The following is a 15040-nucleotide window of genomic DNA, read 5'->3' on the forward strand; positions in this document are numbered from 1 at the left end:
TGCATTTTAGAATTACTATATGCAGCATAATCGTCTTGATACGCCAAAGTTGTGCGTTCGATCCCTGGTCAGAGCACATAAAAGAAGCAACTAGTGAATGCATGAATGGATGGAGCAAGAGACTGATGTTTCTCTCTCGCACTCCCTCTCTAAAATCAATAAATAAAAATGTAAAAAATATATATATGCAGCATAATAGCATACTTATTTAAAAATAGTACATATTGTGATTCTTACAGTAACATCCACTCATTTCACAGCGGAATGTAGGGGAAACCCATATTCCAGAATCACTGGAACCATTTGCCATAATATTTGAATTCAGATCATCTTTTTTTTTTTTGGTCTTAGTCTATCTCTGGTCCTAGTTCCCTGATCCATGCCGCTCCACTAGATCTATTTCAGGTTGATAATTTTAACATCAGAGTGTACGTGATTTGCAGAAGGCTTTTAGTTTTTCTCATTGCAATTGCGCAAAATTTAGGTACTAGAGTACGTTAAATGTCAATTTTCAAACTTAAGATTCCTCTCCGCGATCCTTGCCTTTGTATGTGGAACTCCTCTGCCTGAAATCCCGCCTTAACGTTCCTGCTTGACACACTCCTATATGCCTTTCCAGACCCTCTTTCAATGTGACGTCCACCCTTCGCTTCCCAGCTAATCCACGCTTCCTCTGTGCTCCCAGAGTAACTTCTGCATAGCAGGGACTGGATCGCAGTGATTTGCACATATGTTTATTTCTCCCATGAAGTGTGAGCCCTCGTGAAAGAAGGAGTGTGTTTATCATTTCTATACCGTTAGCCAGCGAGAGTTTCTGGCACAGAACAGGTGATCAAGAAATGACTGGGAAGTAACTGGGGCAGCTTTTTACCTCATCACCTGTATGTCTGTTCTCTAGTTATTTCCATCCTTTTGGCTATTAACCAAGCATGTGTAATGCAGGAAATGCTAAGGATGTGTTTCTGGAACCATGTCAATGCTCATGACTTTTACAAAATGTCCCTGAAAGCCTTCTACAAAACTATCTTCTGAAACTATAGTGGAGAGAGTTTTATAGGGTTTATCAATCTGGATGAAAAGCCCAATTTGGCTGCTGAACAGTCGCATGTTCATGACTCACGGGAAGACTCATAAAAACCCATGTGATCCCAGGCAAAGGCAGGAGCAGCAGAAATCCACAACATGCCTTATTCAGAGTCTCGGGGCTATTCCTGGAAGCATGCGCAGTCAGCTTGTAAATAACTCATCACTTTGAAAATGTTTACGATTCTATGACCACCTGTCAAAACAGCAGAATGAGGGCCTGGAACTCTGCCACCCAGAGGTTTGGGTCATGCAGACAGACTCACAGAAGTAGATGCGTGGAAGAAAGGCTTGCTTTTGACTTTTGTTTTATAAGTTCAGGAAATGGGGCAAAGCAGCTGAAGTCAGGTTCTATCTGGTTCACTCTCGGCAAACCGGGGTTTTGTGGTTCTGTGTGGCCTCACGTGATTCCATTTCTTTTCCAGATGATGTCATCCTGGAGACGGGCTCTCATCCTGACTTGGCAGCACACTTCTTGGCTGTAAGGTCGCTCGGGGCGCTATGCTTTTCTCACATTTATCTTTGTTTTGGATTACTGAATGCTGAATCCACACCTTGGCCACTTTATCCCCACACTCTTCTATCTTTTCTTCATAAGGAGATCATGAAAAGTAGATGGTTATGAGTTATGTTGTTAATAACTTGGTGAGAGCTTTCTACATTTCTCTCTCTCTCTCTTTCTCCCCCCCCCCCCTGCCTTTCTCCACAGTTTGATCATATATTCCCCAGTCATTAGGCAGAGTTATAAACTGGTAGTTTCAAGGGGCTTATCTGGACAGGGGACTAACTGTTGAGAAAGGCAACACAGCCTGTGAGATGTTGCTGGTTTTGGAGGCAGAAGATCTAGATTTGAGTCTTTGTGCTGTGATTTGCTGTGGTATGTTTCTGTCCTCTCTCAACTTATCTCCTTCGTGAAATGGGGCTAATAAAACATTCAGTATCTGGAGGGCTCAGGGGAGGATCTCAGTGGAATATTTACCAGTTTCCCAGGGGTGTCCTTTCGGGGTCACAGTCTCTACGGATTGGTCGGCATAGGATAGGGGGTCATTAATCATTACATCTGGTCCTGAGGCAGCCATGGCATAGCTTTGTTGATTTTGCTGCTTTTCTGGGCCTGGAGCGGAAACACAACTGGGGCCTAGATGTCATCTCTATTTGATCAAAACTCTGTCTCTGTGGTCAACAGACTGAGGCTTTGTTCCTAAGATTATTGGATGTGGGTCAGAACCTCATTGTCTTGAGGACTTAATGCTTAAGGGAGTGGTCATGCAAGGGCTTTTATGGGAGTCCTATGAGGCTATTCTCCGGCCCCCTTGTTCCTTCTCTAAGGGGTCTACCACATGACTAGCGACATGCCAGGGGAAGGAAGGTCATGGGAGGGTCCAAACCACACCACCGATAATATGCGAGGGGAAGAAAGGTCACTCTGAGGATGAGTTCTCACCCTACAATACCTGTCCTCCCCATTTTGCCAATTGCTAGGCCTATTGTTCCTGCTCTGCTCATGTCTGCCTAACTGCCTACTACGTCATATATTAATTATCCTAATAAAAGAGTAATATGCAAACTGACCATCACTCCAACACACAAGATTGCTGCCCCTATGTGGTCAAAGATGGCTGCCCTCATGTGGACACAAGATGGCCGCCACAAGATGGCCAGCAGGGGAGGGCAGTTGGGAGGGACCAGGCCTGCAAGGGAGGGTAGTTGGGCGCGATCAAGCCTGCAGGGGAGGGCAGTTAGGGGTGACCAGGCCAGCAGAGGAGGGAAGTTGGGGGCAACTGGGCCTGCAGGGAAGGGCAGTTGGGGGGGGACCCAGGCCTGCAGGGGAGGGCAGTTAGGGGTGACCAGGCCTGCAGGGGAGGGCAGTTAGGGGCAAACAGGCTAGCAGGGGAGCAGTTAGGTATCAATCAGGCTGGCAGGGGAGTGGTTAGGGGGTGATCAGGCTGGCAGGCCGAAGCAGTTAGGGGCAATCAGGAAGGCAGACAGGTGAGCAGTTGGGAGCCAGCAGTCCTGGATTGTGAGAGGGATGTCCGACTGCCCATTTAGGCCCGATCCCAGTAGTCGGACATCCCTCGAAGGGTCCCAGATTGGAGAGGGTGCAGGCTGGGCTGAGGGACAAACCCCCCCCCCCGTGCACGAATTTCGTGCACCAGGCCTCTAGTATCTTCTATAATAATAAAAGCGTAATATGCTAAGTAGACCCGACAGCCAAATGACCTTCCTGACGACCTTCCGGAGGAAGCCGGGGCTGTGAGGGCTGAGCCCCTTGCACGAATTTTGTGCATCGGGCCTCTAGTATATATACAAAACATTTGGACATTTGGGTTGTTTCCACCTTTCGGCTATAGTGAATAGCGTTGCTATGATCACTCGTGTACAAGTATGTGTTTGAGTCCCTGTGTTTAGATCTTTGGGTATGTACGTAGGAGTGGAATTGCTGTTACCCGTCCATTGTTATGTGTGTACCTTTTACCAAGGCTGCTATTTGAGCCCCAGTGACTCTTCCTGCCAATTTGGCTTCCAGAGAAAAATCAATAACCGCTTTAAATTAAAGATCTGTGAAAGGATTTAAGAGGATCGCCTAAATACATCTCTGCCAAAGCTAAAGAAGTTGGCTCCTGGGAAGAGTAAGGAAACTGGCCTGCGTGCTTCCCTTGCCTCCCTTTTCTTCACACTAAGGATCTCGGCCAGATTGTGAACTTCCTCAGATGGGCTGGGTGAACTTGGCTGTGGTGAGCCCACGGATGTGTATAAATATGAGCACAAGTGCTGGATTTAGGGATGTCTATGAACCCATTTCCAAAGGGCAAGCCCGCAGGGTGTCTCTGTACCCTTATGTTTGTATTCTCTCGTTGGAAGTCTTTCAGCTGGGTGACTTGTTGTTTGTATTGGCTGCCATGTAAGCATTATCTAGAACAAATTTTGAAAAGTAGTACAGCAGAGGGGGAAATAGAAAGGATTTGATACTAGCCAAGCTTAAGGTCAGTTCTCTGAATTACAACATGCTACCTGTACTGTGACGATCTGGGTCGCAGTGGAAGGTTTTCTGTCTTCCACCAGGTGGACGCCCTGTCTACTAAATTTGGAAACATTTCACTGTGGCAGTTTTAAGGCCTTAAGTCACCCTTGGCTTTGGTTAGGATGAATTATAAGAAGTGGATGCTGTTTTAAACAACACATGTCCCAGAGTTCTCCTTTGGCAAGCTGTTCTATCTTGGAAAGTTAAGCATGTGCTTTATGTTAGTCAAAGGGATGAGCACAGGGACATACAAGGTAGTAAAAATAGTTGTGAGCAGTCAGGAGTCCTTCCCTTACACCTTGGCCTTTTAATTCAAGAATGGTTACTTCTGATGCCTGCAAACAGTGGCCAATTGCCTCTGCAAGAGTGAGGTTTCTCACTCTCTGGGCTATGAACCCTCAGAGCTCCCCCCACCCCTCAGCCTCAGATTTTCCACTGGGGAGGTCACTGACAGTGGAGCAATTAAAGAGAGATGAGGTTGCTGAGGTAGTTAAGTTTCTGTCCATAAATCTTGGTGAGAACCTTGCACAGGCCCTGCTCAAATTTTTTTTTCTTTCAGAAATCCCAAGGTCAACAGGAAAATCCCTTTGGTAGCCAGCCTGCTATTTTGATTCTTAATTGTCCTCTTCATCAACCTGACCAAGTGTTTTAACTGGGATGATTTTCGTAAGAGAGCTGAATTCGCATCTTGGGATTTCAGGCATATTTTAGTAAGTCTGCAAAAGGAAAACTGCAAGGAGGCATCTAGAAGTAGAGTATTCAGATCTAGAAAAATAATTAGCAAACAATCCAAGGAAAACGTCAAGTTTTAAATTCTGTGGTTCCGAAGGAAGCTTCCCTTCCCATCTCATCTCCACAAAAAGCGCTCCCGTGGCACCTAATAGTTTGCAAAGCCCTTCATTTACCAGGCGTCAGGCATCGCGCAGTGTAATCTCCCAAACGTAATCCCTGCTTTACAGATAAAAGAATAGAGAATCAGGAGGAAATAGAGCCTGGGGATCAGCAGTCTGGGTTCAGAAGTACACTGAACTAGGATTAAATCCTGGCTCCACCTCCATCAAGTTAATGGATTTCTCTTTGCCTAGTTTCCACATCTTTAAAATAGACCCAATGAGGGGGGTGAGGGCATGAGTGGGGGGGGGGGGGTTGGGAGGGTAATGGGGGGATAAGGACACATATGTAATACCTTAATCAATCAAGAAATTAAAAAATAAATAAAATAAAATGGACCCAATGAAACCTTAGTAACTAGGTCTTCTGGTTGCCAAGAGGATTAAATGAGTTTATATGTAGATTTAACTATTTAACTGCCCACAACTATTTTTAATATCTTGTATGTCCCTGTGCTCATCCCTTTGACTAACATAAAGCACATACTTAACTTTCCAAGATTTAACTTAACCCTCTGCCATGACATGTTTTTGTGGTTGTTGTTTCATTTTTTAAATATATTTTTATTGATTTCAGAGAGGGAGAGGGAGAGAGAGATAGTAACATCAATGATGAGAGAGAAACATTGATTTGGCTGCCTACTGCACGCCGCCTACTGGGGATCGAGCCCGCAACCCAGGCATTGTCCTGACTGGGAATCGAACCCTCCTGACCTCCTGGTTCATAGGTTGACACTCAATCCCTGAGCCACCAGACAGGCCGCTGTGACATGTTTTAATCCTTTGGCTTCTTTTCTCATAATAGGCTCCTATCTGCTAGTATCCATTAAAGTGAGGCCACAAAATTGAGTCCATCCAACCAACCACAATATAGGCCATTTCACTGGAAAAATTTCATAAAACTCGTTTTTCTCTTTGTTGAAATGGTGATAAGAACGGTTTCAATCTCAATGGGCTGTCAAGAGGATAAAGTGAGATAATAAGTTCAGTGCCTTTGTTAGGGGCAGAAATAGAATAGTGGGGATTAGCTATCATTATAAGAAATATTAATCATGCTCTGTTAACTGTGATTCTTTTGTTCTGATTAAAGAAAGCACATTCTGACCTGGCTGGGAGGTGTATGCCCTGGAGTTAACCTCAAAATGCGTCCATTCTCCTTATCTGAGAACTGCCTCTCATTATGGGAAGATTAACAACCTTGTTGCCAAAACAATGGAGTTCCAGAGTGCAACCACCTAGGCACTGCCCTTAGCAACGCCCCCAGCCCGAATTGCCTGTAACCTGTAACCATTATACCCATTCCTGTAATACTTCCCCATGTGATCCCTGTCCTTCTCCCCAGTATAAGCAGTTTATGGGGGTGGGGAGAAGCGCAGATTTTTGTGTGGATGACTTGCTGCTCTCCCATGTTGCTGGCAATATTGGAAAATAAAGCACTCTTATACGATTCAACCCTGTCTCTGCTTAATTGACTCAAGTAGTAGCAGGTAGGCTGGACCCATTCGTTGTCTGGTTTCACCTTTAATCAATATACTATTTACTGTCTATTATTATTTTTACTATCACTTAACCTTTAAAATCTATACTAATTTCCTTGCCATTCTACATTTCTCAAGGAAGGAAAAAAATGATCTGTCCTTACTTGGCATAAGAAAAACTTACAAGAATAATTATTCTTAAACCATATCCATTTATTTTCTATTTTCAGACTGGACCATTGACTTAACTGCGCCATGTACACTGCAATTCATGTACGAGAGGGCCAAGCATTCTGGAAGGACATCTCCAATGCAGCATCCCCAGGGGTCCTCAAACTACAGCCCTCGGGCCACGTGCGGCCCGCCGAGGACATTTATCCGGCCCGCCGGGTGCCGCTGCCTGTCCTGCTTAGCAGCCGACGCGTCCCGGGCCCGCAGTGCGCATAGGAATTTGTTCATAGTTTTTTTTTTTTTTAAACTATAGTCCGGCCCTCCAACCGTCTGAGGGACAGTGAACTGGCCCCCTGTTTAAAAAGTCTGAGGACCCCTGAAGAGTGTGACCTTGGGCAAGTCACTTGACCTTTTTGAGCCTCAGTTTCTTCAGCTGTTAAACAAGAGCATCGAACTAAAGTGTCTTTTAGCACTAAGATAACATGTTTAAAATCTTGCCACGTGTGTAGATACAGATGAGTATTATCTCTCCATCATAATTATTTTTATTATTTAAAACCGATGCCGTTGTAATAACCAGGTTATTATTTAACAGGAAAGGAGTGAAAGGGAAGACCAAATAATGTAAGTATGCCATTTACACAGTTTTACCAAAAAGCTGAATATAACATTCTCCAAGTCTATTCCCTGCTGACGGATGGGGGACGGGACTATTCAAAGGCAGTTTAGACACATGCCCAGTAAGGTCTGAATGACGTGGGAAAATGCTTGCCTGTCAATCACACCAGGAAACAGGGAATTGGCCAGGATTGCAGCATGGCCACTGCAAGCATGGGAAATCTAAATACCTATATAAACTTATAGCCCGTGGTCGGCAAACTCCTTAGTCCACAGAGCCAAGTATCAACAGGACAAGGATTGAAATTTCTTCTGAGAGCCACATTTTTTATTTTTTTATTTTTTATTTTTATTTTTTAAATACATTTTATTGATAGTTCACAGAGAGGAAGGGAGAGGGATAGAGAGCCAGAAACATCGATGAGAGAGAAACATCCATCAGCTGCCTCCTGCACACCTCCCACTGGGGATGTGCCCGCAACCAAGGTACATGCCCTTGACCGGAATCGAACCCGGGACCCTTCAGTCCGCAGGCCGACGCTCTATCCACTGAGCCAAACTGGTTTCGGCAAGAGAGCCACATTTTTTTAAACTTAAACTTCTTCTAACGCCACTTCTTCAAAATAGACTCGCCCAGGCTGTGGTATTTTGTGGAAGAGCCACACTCAAGGGGCCAAAGAGCCGAATGTGGCTCGCGAGCCGCAGTTTGCCGACCACGGTTCTAGACAAAGGAGCCACTCTCCCTTGGCTCCAGGGTGCCTGGCTCTGGGGACCCCAGATTGAGATCCAGATTTCCTTACAAAGCTGTGAAGTTCCCTCAGCACACAGGGAACCCTCTGGATCACCCCTTTTCCCTGGAGATTTCCCCTGTTCTTCTGCTCCATCTCTTCTGGCTTCTTTCGAGGCCTATGGGTAATTCTTGGAACTTACTTCCACCATCATCCTGGTTATTCTCTTAGTTACTTTTTTTTTAAAAATATATTTTATTGATTTTTTACAGAGAGGAAAGGAGAGGGATAGAGAGTTAGAAACATCGATGAGAGAGAAACATCGATCAGCTGCCTCCTGCACACCTCCCACTGGGGATGTGCCCGCAACCAAGGTACATGCCCTTGACCGGAATCGAACCTGGGACCCTTGAGTCCGCAGGCCGACGCTCTATCCACTGAGCCAAACCGGTTAGGGCCTCTTAGTTACTTCTTTGTTCCCTACTTCTTGGATTCTATGACTTAGATTTTTTCAAGTCTGGTGATTCTTGGCTGCCTGTTCATAGTTAAGTGTGGAAGCTGTGTGTTTACAAAAACATTGACAGTCAATAGGCTGATCGCGTATTATATTCCAGGCACTAGTGAGTCCTGGGGACTTGAAAGAGAACATGCAAATGGAAATAATATAAATCTAGAACTATAATTATACGTACAGAACTATAAATGTTTATATACAAGGGACAGTAGTGGCACAAAGGAGTAATCAGCTCCCTTTAGGCAGACTGCCCTTCTATACGAATAACGATAATAGTATCAATAGCAGTATTAATATTTGGTAAACTCCTACTCTGGACAAGTCCTATTAAATATCTATTTAAGCCCAGTTGGCGTTGCTCAGTGGTTGAGCATCGACCTATCAGGGGTCCTCAAACTTTTTAAACAGGGGGCCAGTTCACTGTCCCTCAGACCGATGGAGGGCCGGACTATAGTTTAAAAAAAAAAAAACTATGAACAAATTCCTATGCGCACTGCAGGTCCGGGACAAGTCGGCTGCTAAGCAGGACAGGCAGCGGCACCCGGTGGGCCAGATACATGTCCTCGGCGGGCCGCATGTGGCCCGCGGGCCGTAGTTTGAGGACGCCTGAAGGTCATAGTGATTACAAACTGAGCTAAGAGGTTTGAGGAGAAGAAATGCAACTTGTGCCCAGCCGGTGTGGCTCAGTTGGTTGCGTGTGATCCCAGGCACCAAGAGGTCACCAACTTTGACTCCTGGTCAGGGCACACGCCTGGGTTGTGGCCTTGATCCCCAGTCGGGGGCGTGCAGGAGGCAGCTGATCAATGTGTCTATCTCTCTCTTCCTCTCCCTTCCTCTCTCTCTCAAATCAATAAAACGTATTTTTTTAAAAAGAAATGCAACTTGTAACTAAGACACTTGCCATACACTGCAGGCTTAGGTAAGGCTCTCCCATTAAAGGGAAACTTGAACTGAGACCTAAATAGGGAGTTAACTAGATGGAAGGCTAGAGAGAGGGGAGTCAGGAGCAGAGAGCTCCCAGTGAAGGGAATAGCGTGTGCATTGGCCCTGCGGGGAAGAAAAGAGAGAAAGCCAGGTTTGAGGAAAGCCAACAGCAAATGCTCCCTGGTCTTGGGGACAGCACGAGGCAGTGACAGAACCTCTGGGAGGCTGTGGAGACTGATTACGATTTGGTAGTTGCCTTCACACTTAGGTCTCATGGTAGAGAAGTGCTCTGGCATGAAGGACTCCGGCTTTCTGTGGGAATTTAATGTGATCATGTGTTTCAGCATCTGGGGCTATGCTTGCCCATGCACCGGGATCTGCTAGTTTGGGTCTTTATCGCCCAGGCCCCCATCCTTCCCTTTCGCTACACTCCTGACTCTGTGGCTTAGACCGAAGGGAGCAAGAATGCCCAGTTTGCACTAAGAACTGGGATGTGGTGGCCCCAGTTTCTCTGCACTCTTTGTAAAGAGGCTTTCTTCCCTTCTCTCCCGCCCTCTCCCCGCTCCACAGAATGACTCACCATAATGGAGAGGCAGGCAGCTGAAGTACATTTGGCCAAAGCCAGTAGCACGCTGTGTTGCAGAGCTGGTTGGCTTTCCTACGCCGGGCTTTCAAAAGCAATTCAAATAAGAGATGGACCAGGTGCCAGGGCCATGGATCTGCGTCTGCTAGGATGGAGGTGGATGTCAGCCAGGTCCCCATTTGGCACTTCCCTTCCCGACTTGGCCAGGAAAGCAGTGGAGGTTGCCTCCTGCTGGAAAACGGCTGCCTGGCCCGCATTCGCTTCGTTTATCTGGGTCTCTGCACAGTGGCATGGCCTCCCTCCGCCATGGAGTGGCCACATTCCGATTGTCTGACTTGGGCATTTTAACTTGTTTTTATTTCTATAAGTGAAAAAAGATGGGTAATAATCAGAGGCCTATGGGTTATTGGAGAACATCTGATAAGAATTACAGGGATCGGCAGTCCTTGACCCGTGGAAAGAAAGGAAACACATTCAGAGAATGAGAAGATCCACCTGAGGAGCTGCAGTGAAAGGAGGCGGATGTTAGCAGCATGTTGGGGTCCTTCCAAAACTTCCTCCAAACTGGACTGGCTCTCTCGCTCTCTCTCTTTCGCGCTCTCTCTCTCAGCTCTCTCTTGTGCTCTCTCTTGTGCTCTCTCTCTCTCTCCTGGCCCACTCCTCATTTGGAATGTACCTTCAATAAACCCCATTCTGCTCTACTTAAAAAACAACAACACTGGCCTGGCTTTGCAGAGCGCAGGGCTCTTACAGCAGAGCCATTTCTTTACCTGCATGGGGCTCTCAACACTGACAGTACATAAAACAACACACTAATCACCTAACCTGAGCCCAGCCCTTTCAGGGTCCTGGATCCCAGAAGGAGGGCTCCCAATGGAGTGGGACAAGCATTGATCATCGATCGACCTCAGCGGGATCTCCAACGACCCTAACAGAGGTTTGAACAAGACATGACATCAGAGCAAAGCCAGCCCCGTTTGCATGGGGAGGTCAGAGAAAGCCTCAGAAGGCTCTCAGGTCCTCACACCCTTTTGGAGAAGGGCCCTGAGTAAAGTCTCGCACTTCCCCAAGAATTTGTTTACAACGCATTGCGGCTCAGGGTCCCCTCATTCTGCTCCTCTAGCTGTCATCACTGCTGTGTGTCCTCACCAGAGAAAGTCTGCTGGAGGGGCTACTGGCTTAGTGGTAATAATTAACATTCATTGAGTTCTTATCAGCAGCCAGCCACTGCCTTAAGTAAACCCCATCCCATTCAACCTTAGAACAATCCCATGAGGCAGCCTGACTTAAAGGTAAGAAATCTAAGAATTGGAGGGATTCAGCTGATTGTCCAACGTCCCCAGTTCAAGGCAGAGGCTGTAAGGTGGGCAGTCTGATGGCAGGGACTCTACTCTAAATGGGAGCTAGCAAGCTCTGCTTGGTGAGCCATATCTGACCCACTGCTTGTTTTTGTAAATAAAGTTTTATTGGAACCTAAAATATATTTTATTTTATTTTATATTTTTACATTTTTTTAATTGTTTGAAGTATTAAAAATAGTAGTACATATGTCTCTTTTTTCCCCCCATTGACCTCCCCCACCCTCCCCTTCCCCCCAGTACATGCCTTTACCTGCCCCCCTCCCCCCAGTGTCTTTTATCCATTGATTATGCTTATATGCATGCGTACAAGTCCTTTGGTTGATCTCTTACAGCCCACCCCCACCACAAAACCTCCTCTGCCTTCCCACTGTAGTTTGACAGTCTGTTCAATGCTTCTTTGCTTCTGGAACCTAAAATATTTGTTTAGTATTGTCTATGGCTGTTGTCATGTCACTACGCTAAAAAACCTCCCTGCGGCTTAAATCCAAGTCCCAGACGGCGCATTCATCCCTGCCCGCCCCTCAGCCTTCACCCTGGGAGATCCCATTAGTGACCTTACACTTCAGCGGACCTTAAAATGCTGGCTCAGCTAACTGGATTGAATCCGCATTGAAACAATCCCAGACTTCCTTCTAAAACCATAAACATTTAGGCAAAAATTATATTTGCTGCTTCCTTCAGTAGGTGAGACAAATTCTGGAGGTCAAGACTAGTGCTCTGACTGTGTGACAAGGACAGCCTTAAAGAGCAGTGTACATCGGTAGCAATTTCTTGTAAAATGTGTGATTCTGTGCGTAGCTCTGCCATAGCCGACCAGAAAAAAAAAAAAAGACAATTTATCACTCAGCACTTTGGGAAATAGAATACATAAGCAAAACCTCAAGGAGACAAGAATAAATAAAAGCCTACACTAGTCCCTGCCGTCTTGCAGGCATCCCAGGAAGGACAAGCCAAGAATGAGGGATGGCGTGGGTGTCTTTTCCCAGCAGTGGGAAGGCGATGTGACCAGTGGGCACTCAGGCAGGCCTGAAAAGAGGTGTCCATGTTGGGGTGGTGCCTCGGAACCAGGTGAGACCCTATACCCCAACCCCACTCAGTCTTTCCCATGGGGTTTGCCCACATTCAGGGTCTCCAGTGCTGCGGTGGTGTGGGAGGAAGATTGGGATGGGAGACCTGGGGTCAAGTCCCAGCTGTTTTATCGCCTTGTCACCTGAGGAAGTCAATGAAAGTGTGTTGGACAGAGTGAGATGAATACAAGACCTGGAGCCTAATAGTTCTGTATTTAAATCTCAGCTCTGCCTTGACTTCCAATGTCTTACGCAAGCGACCTCTCTGAAGGCAAGGACTATGTCTTATTCATCCCCGTGTTCCCAGTGCCCAGGAAACAATAGGTACTCAACGCTGAGTGAATGAATCTCTTGAAACCTCAGCGCTGCTGTGAACATTATATAAGTAAATGTCAAGCCTAAGCATTTAGCAAGTGCTCCATAAGTATTACAGAGGACAGTGGGCCCAGCTGGCATGGGTGAAGATGAGAACCCTCACCGAGGAGCTGTTATGTGATGCTGTTTTCCTTTACCCCCAACTGAGAGGCATGAGGAATGTGTCTTCTGAAGAGCAGGCATTGGAGCCAGATGGCCTTGTGAAAAATAAGCCAATCTATGCTTTGGAATGTTCTAATGTGGAAACCCATATTTAAGAATGGGCTATGAAAAATATTATCTTTGCTATTTTTAGAAGCAACCACCATCTTTCTCGGAGTAATAAGCCTAATGTTCAGACTCATGACTCAAGCACTGTAAGCGAATGAAATCTTTATCAGATTAATATTTTCAAAATATTATCCCTATTGCACTTGCAGTCTTGCTCAGGATAACTCTGCCAAGAGAAATTCATTTGCTGGAGAGAGTGACAAATGAAGAGGAGAGAGGGCCTTGGGGTTGGCGGTGAAGGCAGAGAGCTCGCTGGCCACTGGGACAAGCTCTTACAGCTATAGAACCTCTGAGGACTTAAAGCACCTCAGATGGCCAGGCTCTCTGATCCCCAAACACAGCAACCACAGTGAGAGGCCCACACGGCTGCTTTAAGAACACCTGTGACCACTCAGCCAGCGTGGCTCAGTGGTTGAATGTTGAACTATGAACCAGGAGATCAGGATTTGATTCCCGGTCAGGGCACATTGCAGACTCAATCCTCAGTGGGGGATGTGCAGGAGGCAGCCGATCAGTGATTCTCTCTCATCACTGATGTTTCTATCTCTCTCTCCCTTGCTCTCTGAAATCAATAAAAAATATATTTAAAAAACAAAACAAAACACCTGTGACCAATGTTGTCCAAAGAAGAATTCTGGATAGTTGTGATTTAAAGGATTTTGGTGGTGGTGGGGGGGAAGGGGCTCCCCTCTGCTTAAAAGTCTTGTCCTCATGGTTCTGTTTAATACCAGAAACATCTACATTTTTGGAATGTCCCTATGATCACATATCTGGGTCTTAAGGCAGCTACATTTAGGCCTTGATATGAGAAAGGGGGAAAAAAAAGAGAGAGAACAATAATACTAATGAATATAATTTATCATACACTAACTATCTGTGATACTGTGATCTAAGAAATATGTATTTGGTCTTTGTCCCATTCTGGGCACATATAGTAGTTCCTCTTTATCCACAGGGGATATGTTCCAAGACCCTAGCGGATGCCTGAAAACACAGGAAGTACCCCTAAATATACTATACTACACATACACACATACCTTTTCACTTTAAGGAAGCACTTTATAGCTTCTCTTTGGCATATCCCAATTGCCAGCATCACTACTCTTGTGCTTTGGGGCTTTATTATTTTTCCATTTTGCTTTTGGAACATATGATGTAGTTTAAAACGCTGGTAATGTCAGCCCCAAAGTTGCTCATCTGAAAGTAATTCCAGTTGAGTAATTCAATGACTGACACAGTTTAGAGCTTTTTCCAGGGTGTCAAAACTCTTCACCTGGTTTATAAATTCTGCATCGCTCTCTGACTGTTCCCAGCTCTTGGGAGCCTTGACCAAGTCTCTCGGGAGCTCCAAAGGGGTTTTCATCCCTTTAACTTCTTTAAAATAGTTTCAGTTGATCTTATAATTAGGCTTTGATTGCAGCACAGTATCAGAGACAGGAACAGTCCAAGGAGGCTAAATATTATTGTGAACATTCACTGAAACATTTGGTGGGAGATTTTTGAACCTGGAGTCTGGGCACATCTGAAATTCTTTCTAGCCCTAGCCAGTTTTGCTCAGTGGATAGAGCATCGGCCTGCAGACTGAAAAGTCCCAGGTTCGATTCCGGTCAAGGGCATGTACCCTGATTGTGGGCACATCCCCAGAAGAGGGTGTGCAGGAATCAGCTGATCGATGTTTCTCTTCATCGATGTTTCTAACTCTCTCTCCCTCTCCCTTCCTCTCTGTAAAAAATCAATACAATATATTTAAAAGTAAATAAATAAAATTCGTTCTGAATACCTGACAGGATTCTGCTGAGTGAGAAGATTAATGGAAAGAAAACTGCATGAAAAAAGGCTGTAGTGGTTGTTACCACGACTTCCTGTCTGCTTATTAGGAATAATAAAAACAAGTAATTAATAGTAATTGTGAATTAAATGCATAATTCATTAATCCAGAAAAGTTGATCCTTAGCT

General features: G+C 45.5%; 1 long non-coding RNA gene across 1 annotated transcript; it reads left to right on the forward strand.

The window, feature by feature from the left end:
• The first annotated feature begins 1342 nt into the window (after positions 1–1342).
• Positions 1343–6445, forward strand: LOC308236762. The gene is made up of 3 exons (XR_013959329.1): positions 1343–1564; positions 4665–4815; positions 6086–6445. It is a non-coding gene; the product is annotated as an uncharacterized lncRNA (long non-coding RNA).
• The last annotated feature ends 8595 nt before the right edge of the window (positions 6446–15040 follow it).

The sequence above is a fragment of the Plecotus auritus genome (genome assembly GCF_963455305.1).
Source record: "Plecotus auritus genome assembly, chromosome: 11".
In the NCBI taxonomy this organism is placed as follows: domain Eukaryota; kingdom Metazoa; phylum Chordata; class Mammalia; order Chiroptera; family Vespertilionidae; genus Plecotus; species Plecotus auritus.